The sequence below is a fragment of the Aotus nancymaae genome, unplaced genomic scaffold (genome assembly GCF_030222135.1).
Source record: "Aotus nancymaae isolate 86718 unplaced genomic scaffold, 86718_ANA_hifiasm-v0.15.2.pri h1tg000019l, whole genome shotgun sequence".
In the NCBI taxonomy this organism is placed as follows: Eukaryota; Metazoa; Chordata; class Mammalia; order Primates; family Aotidae; genus Aotus; species Aotus nancymaae.
The window spans coordinates 17,719,810-17,729,903 of NW_026988431.1; the positions used below are offsets into that span (position 1 = coordinate 17,719,810).

Genomic DNA, 10,094 nt, shown 5'->3' on the forward strand with positions numbered 1-10,094 from the left:
CTTGCCTCAACCTGGGCAGGCACAGCACAAGTAACCTTCAGCAATTCTTTCCCCACAGTCCAAATTATTAGGTGTGGAACACTCCAGGGAGGGCCTGGCACCTCAGGTCACACGTGAGTTTTCTCTCTTAAGTAGGCCAATCATGCCTCTTCATTCTTTCTGGATTTCATTGCATGGCTCAGCTGTGAGCAAGATCTACATCATCATATAAATGTAAATAATACTTGTTGACTCAACCGAAAACTATGATGTAACTCTGTTTGGGAAGATAGGAGAGAAAGTTTGCATGTGAGTGATGAGGGCTGGGGTCAGGACCGGCACTGGGAGAGGAAGGGGAGGTGAGGCCATGCTCAATCCTCATTCTCCGCGAGAGGAAGAAATCGGATGATACATAAAACTGAAAAATCGAGAAATAACAGCATCAACATATTATTGAGAAATTTAAGTAGAAATGGCCAGAAGACTTGCAAGGGGTTGACTCTGGAGATGCAAAGACAGGGAGACCATAGGTAGAAACTGCGGTTTTTCATTATTAGCTCTGAAACACTATTAACTCTTAGAGCTAAACAAATGTGTGATTTTAAAATAAAATAAGGCAAAAACCAAAGTGACACCCTGCTTGAAGGTAACCTTTCAGCTACAGAAAACCTTGAAGTTACTCTCTTGGGCTACATCAAATTCACAGACAGGATGTGGATCCCATTTCTCTCTAGAGTGAGTTAAGGGGTAAAGGGGTAAGCAGGCTTGGTCACCCTATTGGGGGGTATCTATTACTGATGGCTCATCAGATCACCTTGGGAAGAAAACACAGTCACAAAGATAATTTGTCGCCATTTGTCTTTTAATGAGCTGATATCCATTCTGCTGTGAAGAACAGTGACTTTGTTTATAACAACACAGAAGCACGAAGTCAGTGTGCAATGTGAGGAGCTTCCTAGCAAGGAGAGTAGAAAAGAGTAACTCCTCTCTGGAGGGTTTTCTAGGGAAAGCTAGATGGCTGCCCAGCAGGGGGTGCTCTGGGAGGGACTCCTGCCTGTCACGGAGGAGGGACTAGACCAGCTGTCCTCCAAATTCTGTCCAATTCTGAGACTAAGTTGTTCCAGAAAAAGTTATAATGAACAAAAGTCTAATGAAAACTCACAGAAAATTCTGCTCCCCTTCTTAACTGCACTCTTCCTGCAAGGTATGGGCCATTTGTCAATTCTGGTAAGAGGAAATTGGAAGCTATGACCTGGTATATATTTGTTTTACATGCTGTCAACATTACTGCCTACTTTTAAAAATGGAGAAAAAAAACTGATGTCACCCTGAAAACCAGTATTAAATTTGCCTTTTTTGGCACCACTGTGATTTGGGAAGCCTTCTGATATTCTGGAGATCCCTGTTACCCAGGAAATGGCCCAGCTCTGAACTCAGAGAAAGTGTGAAAAGTCCAATACCAGTTCCTTACTAAGTTAAGCACATCTGAACTGTTCTTATAATCTTGAAATACATGAAGCAACTCTCTCAGTGAACAGCAGATTAATTGCAGGGTGTGGAGCCAACAGTCACACCTTGGTCCCATGCCCAGCTCTGCTGCACAAGCTGTGTGACCTTGGGCAAGTTACTCCATCTCTCTGGATATCGGCTTCCTCATCTGAAAATGGGCATAACACCCGGAGCAGTTAGGATGCTTTCAGTGTAACAGAAAATCCAACCAAATTAGCTTTAATATAAGGAAACAGATGGGCTCACATATCTGGGCTTCTACAGATTGTGAGGTCATCAGAGTGGTTGGTCCAGCTTCTCAGTGATGTCCTCAGAGACCCAGGCTCTTTCTGACTGCAAGGCTTCCATCCAGTGTTGGCCTCATTCTAAACAAGGCTCCTCTCAGGGTCACAGGATGCAGCCAGAGCAATCAAGGCTCCTGGCTTCCCCGTTCACATCTAGTGAAGATAGAAACTGCTCTTCCTGTGGCTTTCTCTCTAGTCCAAGCATGCAGGTTCCCAGAAGTCCCAGCAACCTTCCCCTGAATCTCGTTGAGCCAAATTGGTTACAAGCTCATTTCTGCCCCAATGACTGCCAAGGTAATGAGGTTACTCTGATTGGCTTAGATGAATCAGGACCACCCTGTGGGCCTGACATCCACATCCCAAAGCCATGGCTGCCACAACAGAGCGGAGCAGAGCAGACAGAGGGAGACAAACCCTGATGCCTGTGAGAAAACCCCGATGCCTGTGAGAAAACCCCGATGCCTGTGAGAACATCCACCACACACGCAAGGTCACTGGGAAGCTTAAACAAGAGGACGCAAGTAAAATACCTGACGTGGCAGGCGAGCAGCAAGTCACTTCCTCTCCACTTCTATCTCTAAATACATCGTTTCAGCCCTCAAAAAAATATATAAATACTTTTCTGGGAAATGAACTGTCTAATTTGTATGCTACATAGCACCAGGCTGAGCTATTAGGAAGCAACCCAGGAGACTTCGATGGAACACACCAAGACTTGATCACCCAGAAGCACCAGGAAGCTTCTGTCGGAGGCACCGCGGGGCCAGGTTTAACTACCCAAGATAGCATCCGCAGGGGCCTGAAATGCCAAAATCAAGGTCTTCCTCTGGGGCCCATGTTGGGCCTCTGTGGTAGGCCATGGTCATGGTGACTGACTCACTTGATTCTTCCCCAACTTTTTTCTTTCTAAGCTCCCTTCCAGGGATGCCACACGCTCCAACTATGGTCAGTGAGATCCAAGAGGAGGCTGCTGTGAGGCTCCCTGAGTGTTTCTGTTTTCTTGCTAGAGATGCTTCTGTTCCACCTTCCTCCTTGCTGACTGCAGGTGTGATGACTGCAGTGGCTGCAGTGATTGTGAGGCCACAATGGCAGGCCCAAGGCATAGCAGGAACACCAGCCTGAAGCCAGCAGATGCCTACCTAATTCAAACTTATTATAGGAGAAACCAAACCCTTACTGGATGAAGCCATTGTGATGGCCAGGACAATGCATCCCTCAGGTCTCCTGCTGCAGGGAGCACAATAGATGGCCTTGTTTCCACTCCTCTGCTTCACCACCACACTGATGCTGAGGCCAGGCTTTCCACAGGCTGCTGCTGATCAGTGACTCAGCGCAGCCAATGCAGTTTATTATACCTGTGAGACACAGGGACCCACCAATGGGCAACACTGCATCAAGGACTCCCATCAGCTTTGGCCAGAGTCTCTCGGACCTGCACTGCAATCTAAGACAGTCTACTCCATCCTCCTTCCTCAGCACCATGGCCTGAAGGCTCTCTCTGCCTTCGGCCATTTCCTTTTTATCCTTCACCAGCACTGCGCCAATAAATCGCTTGCACATCTAAGCCTGTCTTGGCGCTTTCCTCGCATGGGACCCAAATTAATGCAGCCATGGTGGCTTTTTTTTTTGGTTACTTGTGATCACGAGTTTTCCTAACTGAGATGGCTCCAGAAGGCCCCTATTTTAAGAATAGAAATATTTGTGAGAAAGTAAATCATTAGTTGAAATTTTAAAGTGTCAAAAAAAAAAAAAAATCACACTCTTTCCTTCCAGATTCTGAACTAAATATGAAACAGATCTACAAGTCAGTTTAGGGATCAAAACACCAATTTTATTACTGCGAACCTGGACCTGAAGCCAAAATGTCTGTCCCATGACTTTCCACTGAATTGATTTTTCCCTTCTAAGCTCACATGGCAGCCAAAGGACAGCAGGCTTCTACACACTGTCCCCGGCCCTGCTCCCGGTCAGAGCCTTGCAGCCAGTCACCTCCAAGAGAAAGAGCCCAAGGAGAGAGAGAAAACAGTGCCCAGGGGAGTGGAGATGTTTTAGAGTTAACCCCACCCTGCAGAGAAATGTGGGCCAGAAAGGCACCTCTTACCACGCCCCTAATCAGCTGAATCACTCTTTTTCCCCCAGGGTGGATCTGGTGGGAGGTGCAGAGAAAGTAGAAACTTCCAAGGCTTTAGAGAAGTAGAAATTCCTGTTTCAGGAGCAAGCAAGATTGAGGAGGGGACAGAGAGAGGGAGAGGATGCATCCTCCTTCATAATGATATTTGCGCATTAAATAATTGTTAAATAAAATGTGGGAGAGGAAATGCTGATGGGTCACCCCACCCTGAAGCAGCCAGCAGTTTAGTGGTGCAGATAAGACACGCTCAGAAATGAGTGATGCCAGACACAGTCATAACTTTATAACCGTGATACAGACAAAATGCCACGGCTTTTATTTTGTGTACAGAACTCGCCACTGGCTCCACTCGGTCTTTCCTGTCCTGATTTTCCTGTTGTCCTGGTTTATTCTCGTGTTAATTTCAAATTTCATCTTATCTTTATGTGTTTCTGTAAACCACTGTGAATCCTTCCTGGAACAAAGTGTGGGATTGTATAACTAAATATAAAAGCAATTCACGTATATGCATGCATGATATACATGAGGTCTTTAGGTCTTTAGGGTCAGGCTGTTTTAGTATTTCCCACTATATGACCTTGGGCAAGTCTGAGCCTGCATTTTCTCATCTGTAAAATGGGCATAATAACAAGATTTACCCCAATGTACAGAGAGGATCTTCAGAGAGTTAGCCCATGCAATGCCTTGCTTAAGTGCCTAGCACACAGTGAAGCCTCTGCAAATGCTGGTTTGGGTTCCTATTATCGCAGGCACACTCTGGTGCCTATCCCTGCCCCAAGGATTCCTGCCTCCAGGGGAGTGAGGCAGATTTCCAGGAGATGGCACATGAACAACAATTTTTGTCACATCATTGATGGATGTTGGACCAGACTGGCCAGAGAAGAAAAGCCGGTCTTGAGCGAGTGATTGCGGGAAAAGTGGATCAAGGGTATTTTCTAGGAAGGGCAAGAGAGTGTGTATTTCCCTGGGGACAGCTAAAGAGCAGTTGGAGGGTGGCGGTAGGGAGGGTGTCTGTGGAGATTGCACGGCTGCAAGAAGGGGCACTAAAAGAGAAGGATTTGGGGGTGAGGCAGGTGGAGGAGAGGGGAGCAAAGACCCTGGAGTGTTCTCCCACGCAGCCTAGTTAAGAGGCCTTGCCACAGTGCCCTGATGAGTTTCAGGTGGGCACAGCCTTCTAGACTCAGCCACCCCAAGTGGAGCTCAAATACCCACTGCCAGGAAAGAGACTGCAGCTGCTCTGAGCCTCTAATTTAACCTGAGAACAGGGAGAGAATCCTCTTTAAAATATGCAAAATATCTTGAAAGAAAGAAAGGCAAACCAGATCGGAGCAGTAATTCTGTTGCTAAATCTGTCTGAGAGATTATGTACAAAGAACATTAACAACTGGGAGTGTTTGTGAGTTTCTCAAAAGCCCAGAAATCCAGTCAAGCCTCCCCCAGCAAGAGTAACCAGTCCCCTCTTGTTTGATGTGCAAATTACAACGAGATTATTCATTACTGAAGTAGGAACGCACAGTCGCCGATGCATATCGAAGCGTGTCAAGCGAGAAGCAATTGGAGCACACGCGTACACTCACAGCTATTTCCACTGTCTTCCGGAAATAGAAACACCTATAAAAACTCAGTGTGAGATCACAAAAACCCTTTAAAAGCCCTACCTGGGATATTGGAGGCTTCTACCTCTTCTGGATATGGTTAATTATGTAACTTCCTCCACTGCAAATCACAGGGAACAAAGTAGAGCTGGTGAATCACACTCTTTTCACTGTAATGACAAGACATAAATTACCATAAAGACCTTCAATCCCCGAAGTGATGCAATTTGATAGAATGAACTTGTTTCCTTCCCACTTGTTATTCACAAAACCCCTGTCTGGGAAACACTCATTTGACGATGGATACTCAAATGAAAAAAAAACAAGAAACAAAAACCAGCTCCAGCCTCTGTACCCAGGGAGGTAGGTGGGGTCGGGGTAGTGAGGTCTTCTGATTGTTCAAGAGAAGCTGGAAATCCTAACGTTTTTAAAAGAATAAAACCTTCTGATGTTTAAATAGTGGAGATGAATGACAATTTATTTGAAAACACAGTGGGGTCAACAAGACATACCTGGGGCTGAGTCTGTGGTTTGTAATCTCTGGAGGATTCTCTTGCCAAAATGGCTTCAGAACCCTGGGGACTTGTCACCATGTCCAAACCCACTTCTAGGCACCTTGGATTTGCAGAGGCTGGGCCCATCCTCCTGTCGTTTCAGGGCTTCCCGTTTCCACGTGGGTTTTGTTCTACCGGACCCTGCAGTCTGAGGCTTTTCTCCTCTGTATTCATCTGCTGGGGCTGCCATAGTGAAATACATGGACTGGGACTGGGTGGCTTCAACAACAGAAGTTTATTTTTCATGGTTCTGGAGGCTGGAAGCCCAAGATGAAGGTGCCAGCAGGGTGGGTTTCCACAGAGACCCCCGTCCTTGGCCTGCAGATGGCCGCCCTCTTGCTGTATCTTCCCATGCTCGTCTCACTCCCCCAGTGTCTCTGTGAGTCCTAATCACCTCTTCTTATAAGGACACTGGTCAGATTGGACCAGGGCCCACCCTAACAACATCATGTTAAATTAATCACCTCCTTAAAGCCCTATCTCCAAACACAGTCACATTCTAATGTATTGTGGATTAAGATTTCAACATACGAATTTCAGGAGGAACAGGATTCAGCCCCAAACACCTTCTACCTCCGTTAGCCCCGCCCCACTCCCCATTCCTCCCCACAGGTTGGAGGAGTGGAAATATGGACATGCCTTACCTGTAGAATTTCCAAAGAAGAATGCTTCCGGAAGACCTACCACCAGGTCACTCCCTCACTAAACTTGGACCACTGGACTCATCTCTCCACGACAGGCTCAGACTCTCAAACGGCCTCTCGCACCTCACCTACCTTCTCTGCAGGTCTAAAGTGACCACATCAACGTCATAAGGCTCCTCTTCTATAACCCTCTCTGTGGTAGATTGCTGCCAAAGACGGCCACCCACTCCTAGTCAAAGTTGCTCATGCCTGTAATCCCAGCACTTGAGGCTGAAGTGAGTCATGATCGCGCCACTGCACTCCAGCCTGGGCAACAGAGAGAGGCTCTATCTCAAAGAAAAGAAAAAAAGATGGCCACCCACAATCCATCCATTTTTGAATGAGCACATCTCTTCTCTCATCTAGAGGTGGAGGCTATTTGTCCTTACCTCCTCTCGAATCTGAGTTGACTTTTCTTTTTCTTTTTTTCCTTTTGAGTTGGAGTTTTGCTTTTGTCGTCCAGGCTGGAGTGCGATGGCGCGATGTCGGCTCACCGCAACCTCCACCTCCCAGGTTCAAGCTATTCTCCTACCTCAGCCTCCTGAGTAGCTGAGATTACAGGCATGTGCCACCACGCCCGGCTAATTTTTTATTTCTAGTAGAGACGGGGTTTCTCCATGTTGGTCAGGCTGGTCTCGAACTCCTGACCTCAGGTGATCTGCCCGCCTCAGCCTCCTAAAGTGCTGGGATTACAGGCATGAACCACTGCACCTCCTGAGTTGACTTTTGAGCCCTGCTTTTTTTTTCCTGACTTTTTAGAGAGAGCGTCTTGCCATGCTGCCCAAGCTGGGCTTGAACTCCTGTTCCTCCTGCCTCAACCTCCTGAATAGCTGGGACCCCAGGTGCACACCATTGTGCCCAGCTTTTTGTAACTTGCTTTGACCAATAGAACGTAGTGGGAGTGATGCTGTGCCAGGTTAGCCCTTAGGAGGCCGAGCAGCTTTCACTTTTGCCCTATTGGAACCCTGAGACCACCATGCTGTGTAGAAGCCCAAGTTGCCTTGCTGGGAGGCCACGTGGAGAACAGAGATGCCCCAGCCGACAGCTCAGCCCAGCCAGCAGCGATCACAAGAGTGACCCCAGTTTCGATCACAGAATAATGAGAACTAATCACCATTGCTTAAGCCACTAAGTTTTGGGGGTGGTTTGTTATGTAGCAATAGATAGCTGAGACGCCTCTTCCCAGTTAAACTCTCCCCTGAGCTTCCTATGCTTTATTTATAGTTTCAGTCACTGCTCAGCTCAGTGTTAGGGAATGAAATGATTGCCTTCATGGAAAAGAGACATGAACTGCGCTGTAGAGCAAAGCTGCCTGCCTCAGAGTTCACATCTTCTCTTGTCCCACTAGCTTCATTCTTAACTTACATGTTCTCATGTGAAGTTACTATAGAAGACAGTTATTTTTCATACAGGAGGTGCAGGCTACATAGACAAAGACTGGAGACAATCTTTACTTATTTATTTCTTATTTTTATTATTATTACTATTTTTTGAGATGGAGTCTTGCTCTGCCACCCAGGCTGGAGCACAGTGGTGCCATCTCGGCTCACTGCAACCTCCTCCTCCTGGGTTCAAGTGATTCTCCTGCCTCAGCCTCCTGAGTAGCTGGGACTATAGGCACAGGCCACCACGCCTGGCTAATTTTCATATTTTTAGTAGAGATAGGATTTCACCATGTTGGCCAGGATTGTCTTGAACTCTTGACATCGAGATCCACTGGCCTCGGCCCCGCAAAGTGTTGGGATTACAGGCATGAGCCACTGCACCCTGCCGAGATAACCTTTATTATATGGGAAATTTTTGTTGTAACTATACTCCTAATGTGCTGTGTTGTAGTATATTTATGAGGACATGAAAAGCATTGTTACATAGAGATGCTCTGGAGAAACGGCATTGCTGGAAACAGGTACCAAACTCCCCTCTTGCACTTTAAAGTTTCACATTGCTACATCATACTGCAGTTGGAAGGTTTTTTTGTTTTGTTTTGTTTTTTCAAGTCAAAACCAAGGCACAGAGAAATTGAATGACTTAGGTGGAGGCAAAGCATTGGTAGACATCAAGAGAAGCTGTTATATATATATATATGTATATATATGTATTTTTTTTTGAGATGGAGTTTTGCTCTTTTTGCCCAGGCTGGAGTGCAATGGCGCAATTTCGGCTCACTACAACCTCTGCCTCCTGGGTTCAAGCGATTCTCCTGCCTCAGCCTCCCAAGTAGCTGGGATTACAGGCATGCGCCACCATACCTGGCTAATTTTGTATTTTTAGTACAGATGGGGTTTCTCCATGTTGGTCAGGCTGGTCTCGAACTCCCGACCTCAGGTGATGCCCGTGCTTTGGCCTCTCAAAGTGCTGGGCTTACAGACGTGAGCCACTGTGCTCAGCCGAGGCTATTATATTCTTGATGTCAATGTTGAGAAAAGTCTGGTCGTGGAGTAGGCACTACGTGCAATAGGAAGGCGTGGGAAGGGCCGGAAGAAGGCCTGGAAATGCCCTGTCTTGTTCATCTTGTAGCTCCTGTAGCGCCTTGGTAGCCAGTGTGTGTTAGAGCCCGTTGACTTTCACTCTGTGTCTAGAGCACAAATTTGCCTGGAGAAACCTGGGTTCATGCCCTGGGTCTCCCGCTCCTTGACTGTCTGATGCTGACCAAATCAGTAAATATGCAGATGGCCTGGTTTCCTCACCTCCAAAATGAAGCTAGAATACCCTACCACTCTTAATGCTTAATAGCATTCTGCAAAACATTTAGAAGGAATGGTGTTCTAGAACACCACAGGATGCTGAGTGTAGCTTCTGGGGAAACTGAGGCACAGGAAGATTAAACGATTTTTCCCCAAGGTTTAGAGTCAGTAACTGACAGAGGTAAAACGCCCAAGTCTCCCAACTTCCACTGTTAGTACTCCTACTGTTACTACTTTCCACTTCAAAGGATTGTGGTAAGATAAAATTTACAGCTCTTGCTTCGGCAGCACATATTCTAAAACTGGAACAGTTTAAAGATTGGCATGGCCCCTGTGCAAAGATAACATGAAAATTCATGAAGTGAGTTAAATTTAAAACAATTTTTTATATTAAAACATTGGCCGGGCTCGGTGGCTCACGCCTGTAATCCCAACACTTGGGGAGGCTGAGGCAGGCAGATCACTTGAGATCAGGAGTTTGAGATCAGCCTGGCCAACAAGGTAAAACCCCATCTCTATTAAAAATACAAAAAACAGGCCGGGCGCGGTGGCTCAAGCCTGTAATCCCAGCACTTTGGGAGGCCAAGGCAGGTGGATCACGAGGTCAAGAGATCGAGACCATCCTGGTCAACATGGTGAAACCCTGTCTCTACTAAAAATACAAAAAATTAGCTG

The 10,094-nt window shown here is 46.6% G+C and overlaps 1 pseudogene; it reads left to right on the plus strand.

Annotated features, from left to right (window-relative positions):
- The first annotated feature begins 9,695 nt into the window (after positions 1-9,695).
- Positions 9,696-9,795, plus strand: LOC135275952 (U6 spliceosomal RNA; annotated as a pseudogene).
- Positions 9,796-10,094: the final 299 nt, after the last annotated feature.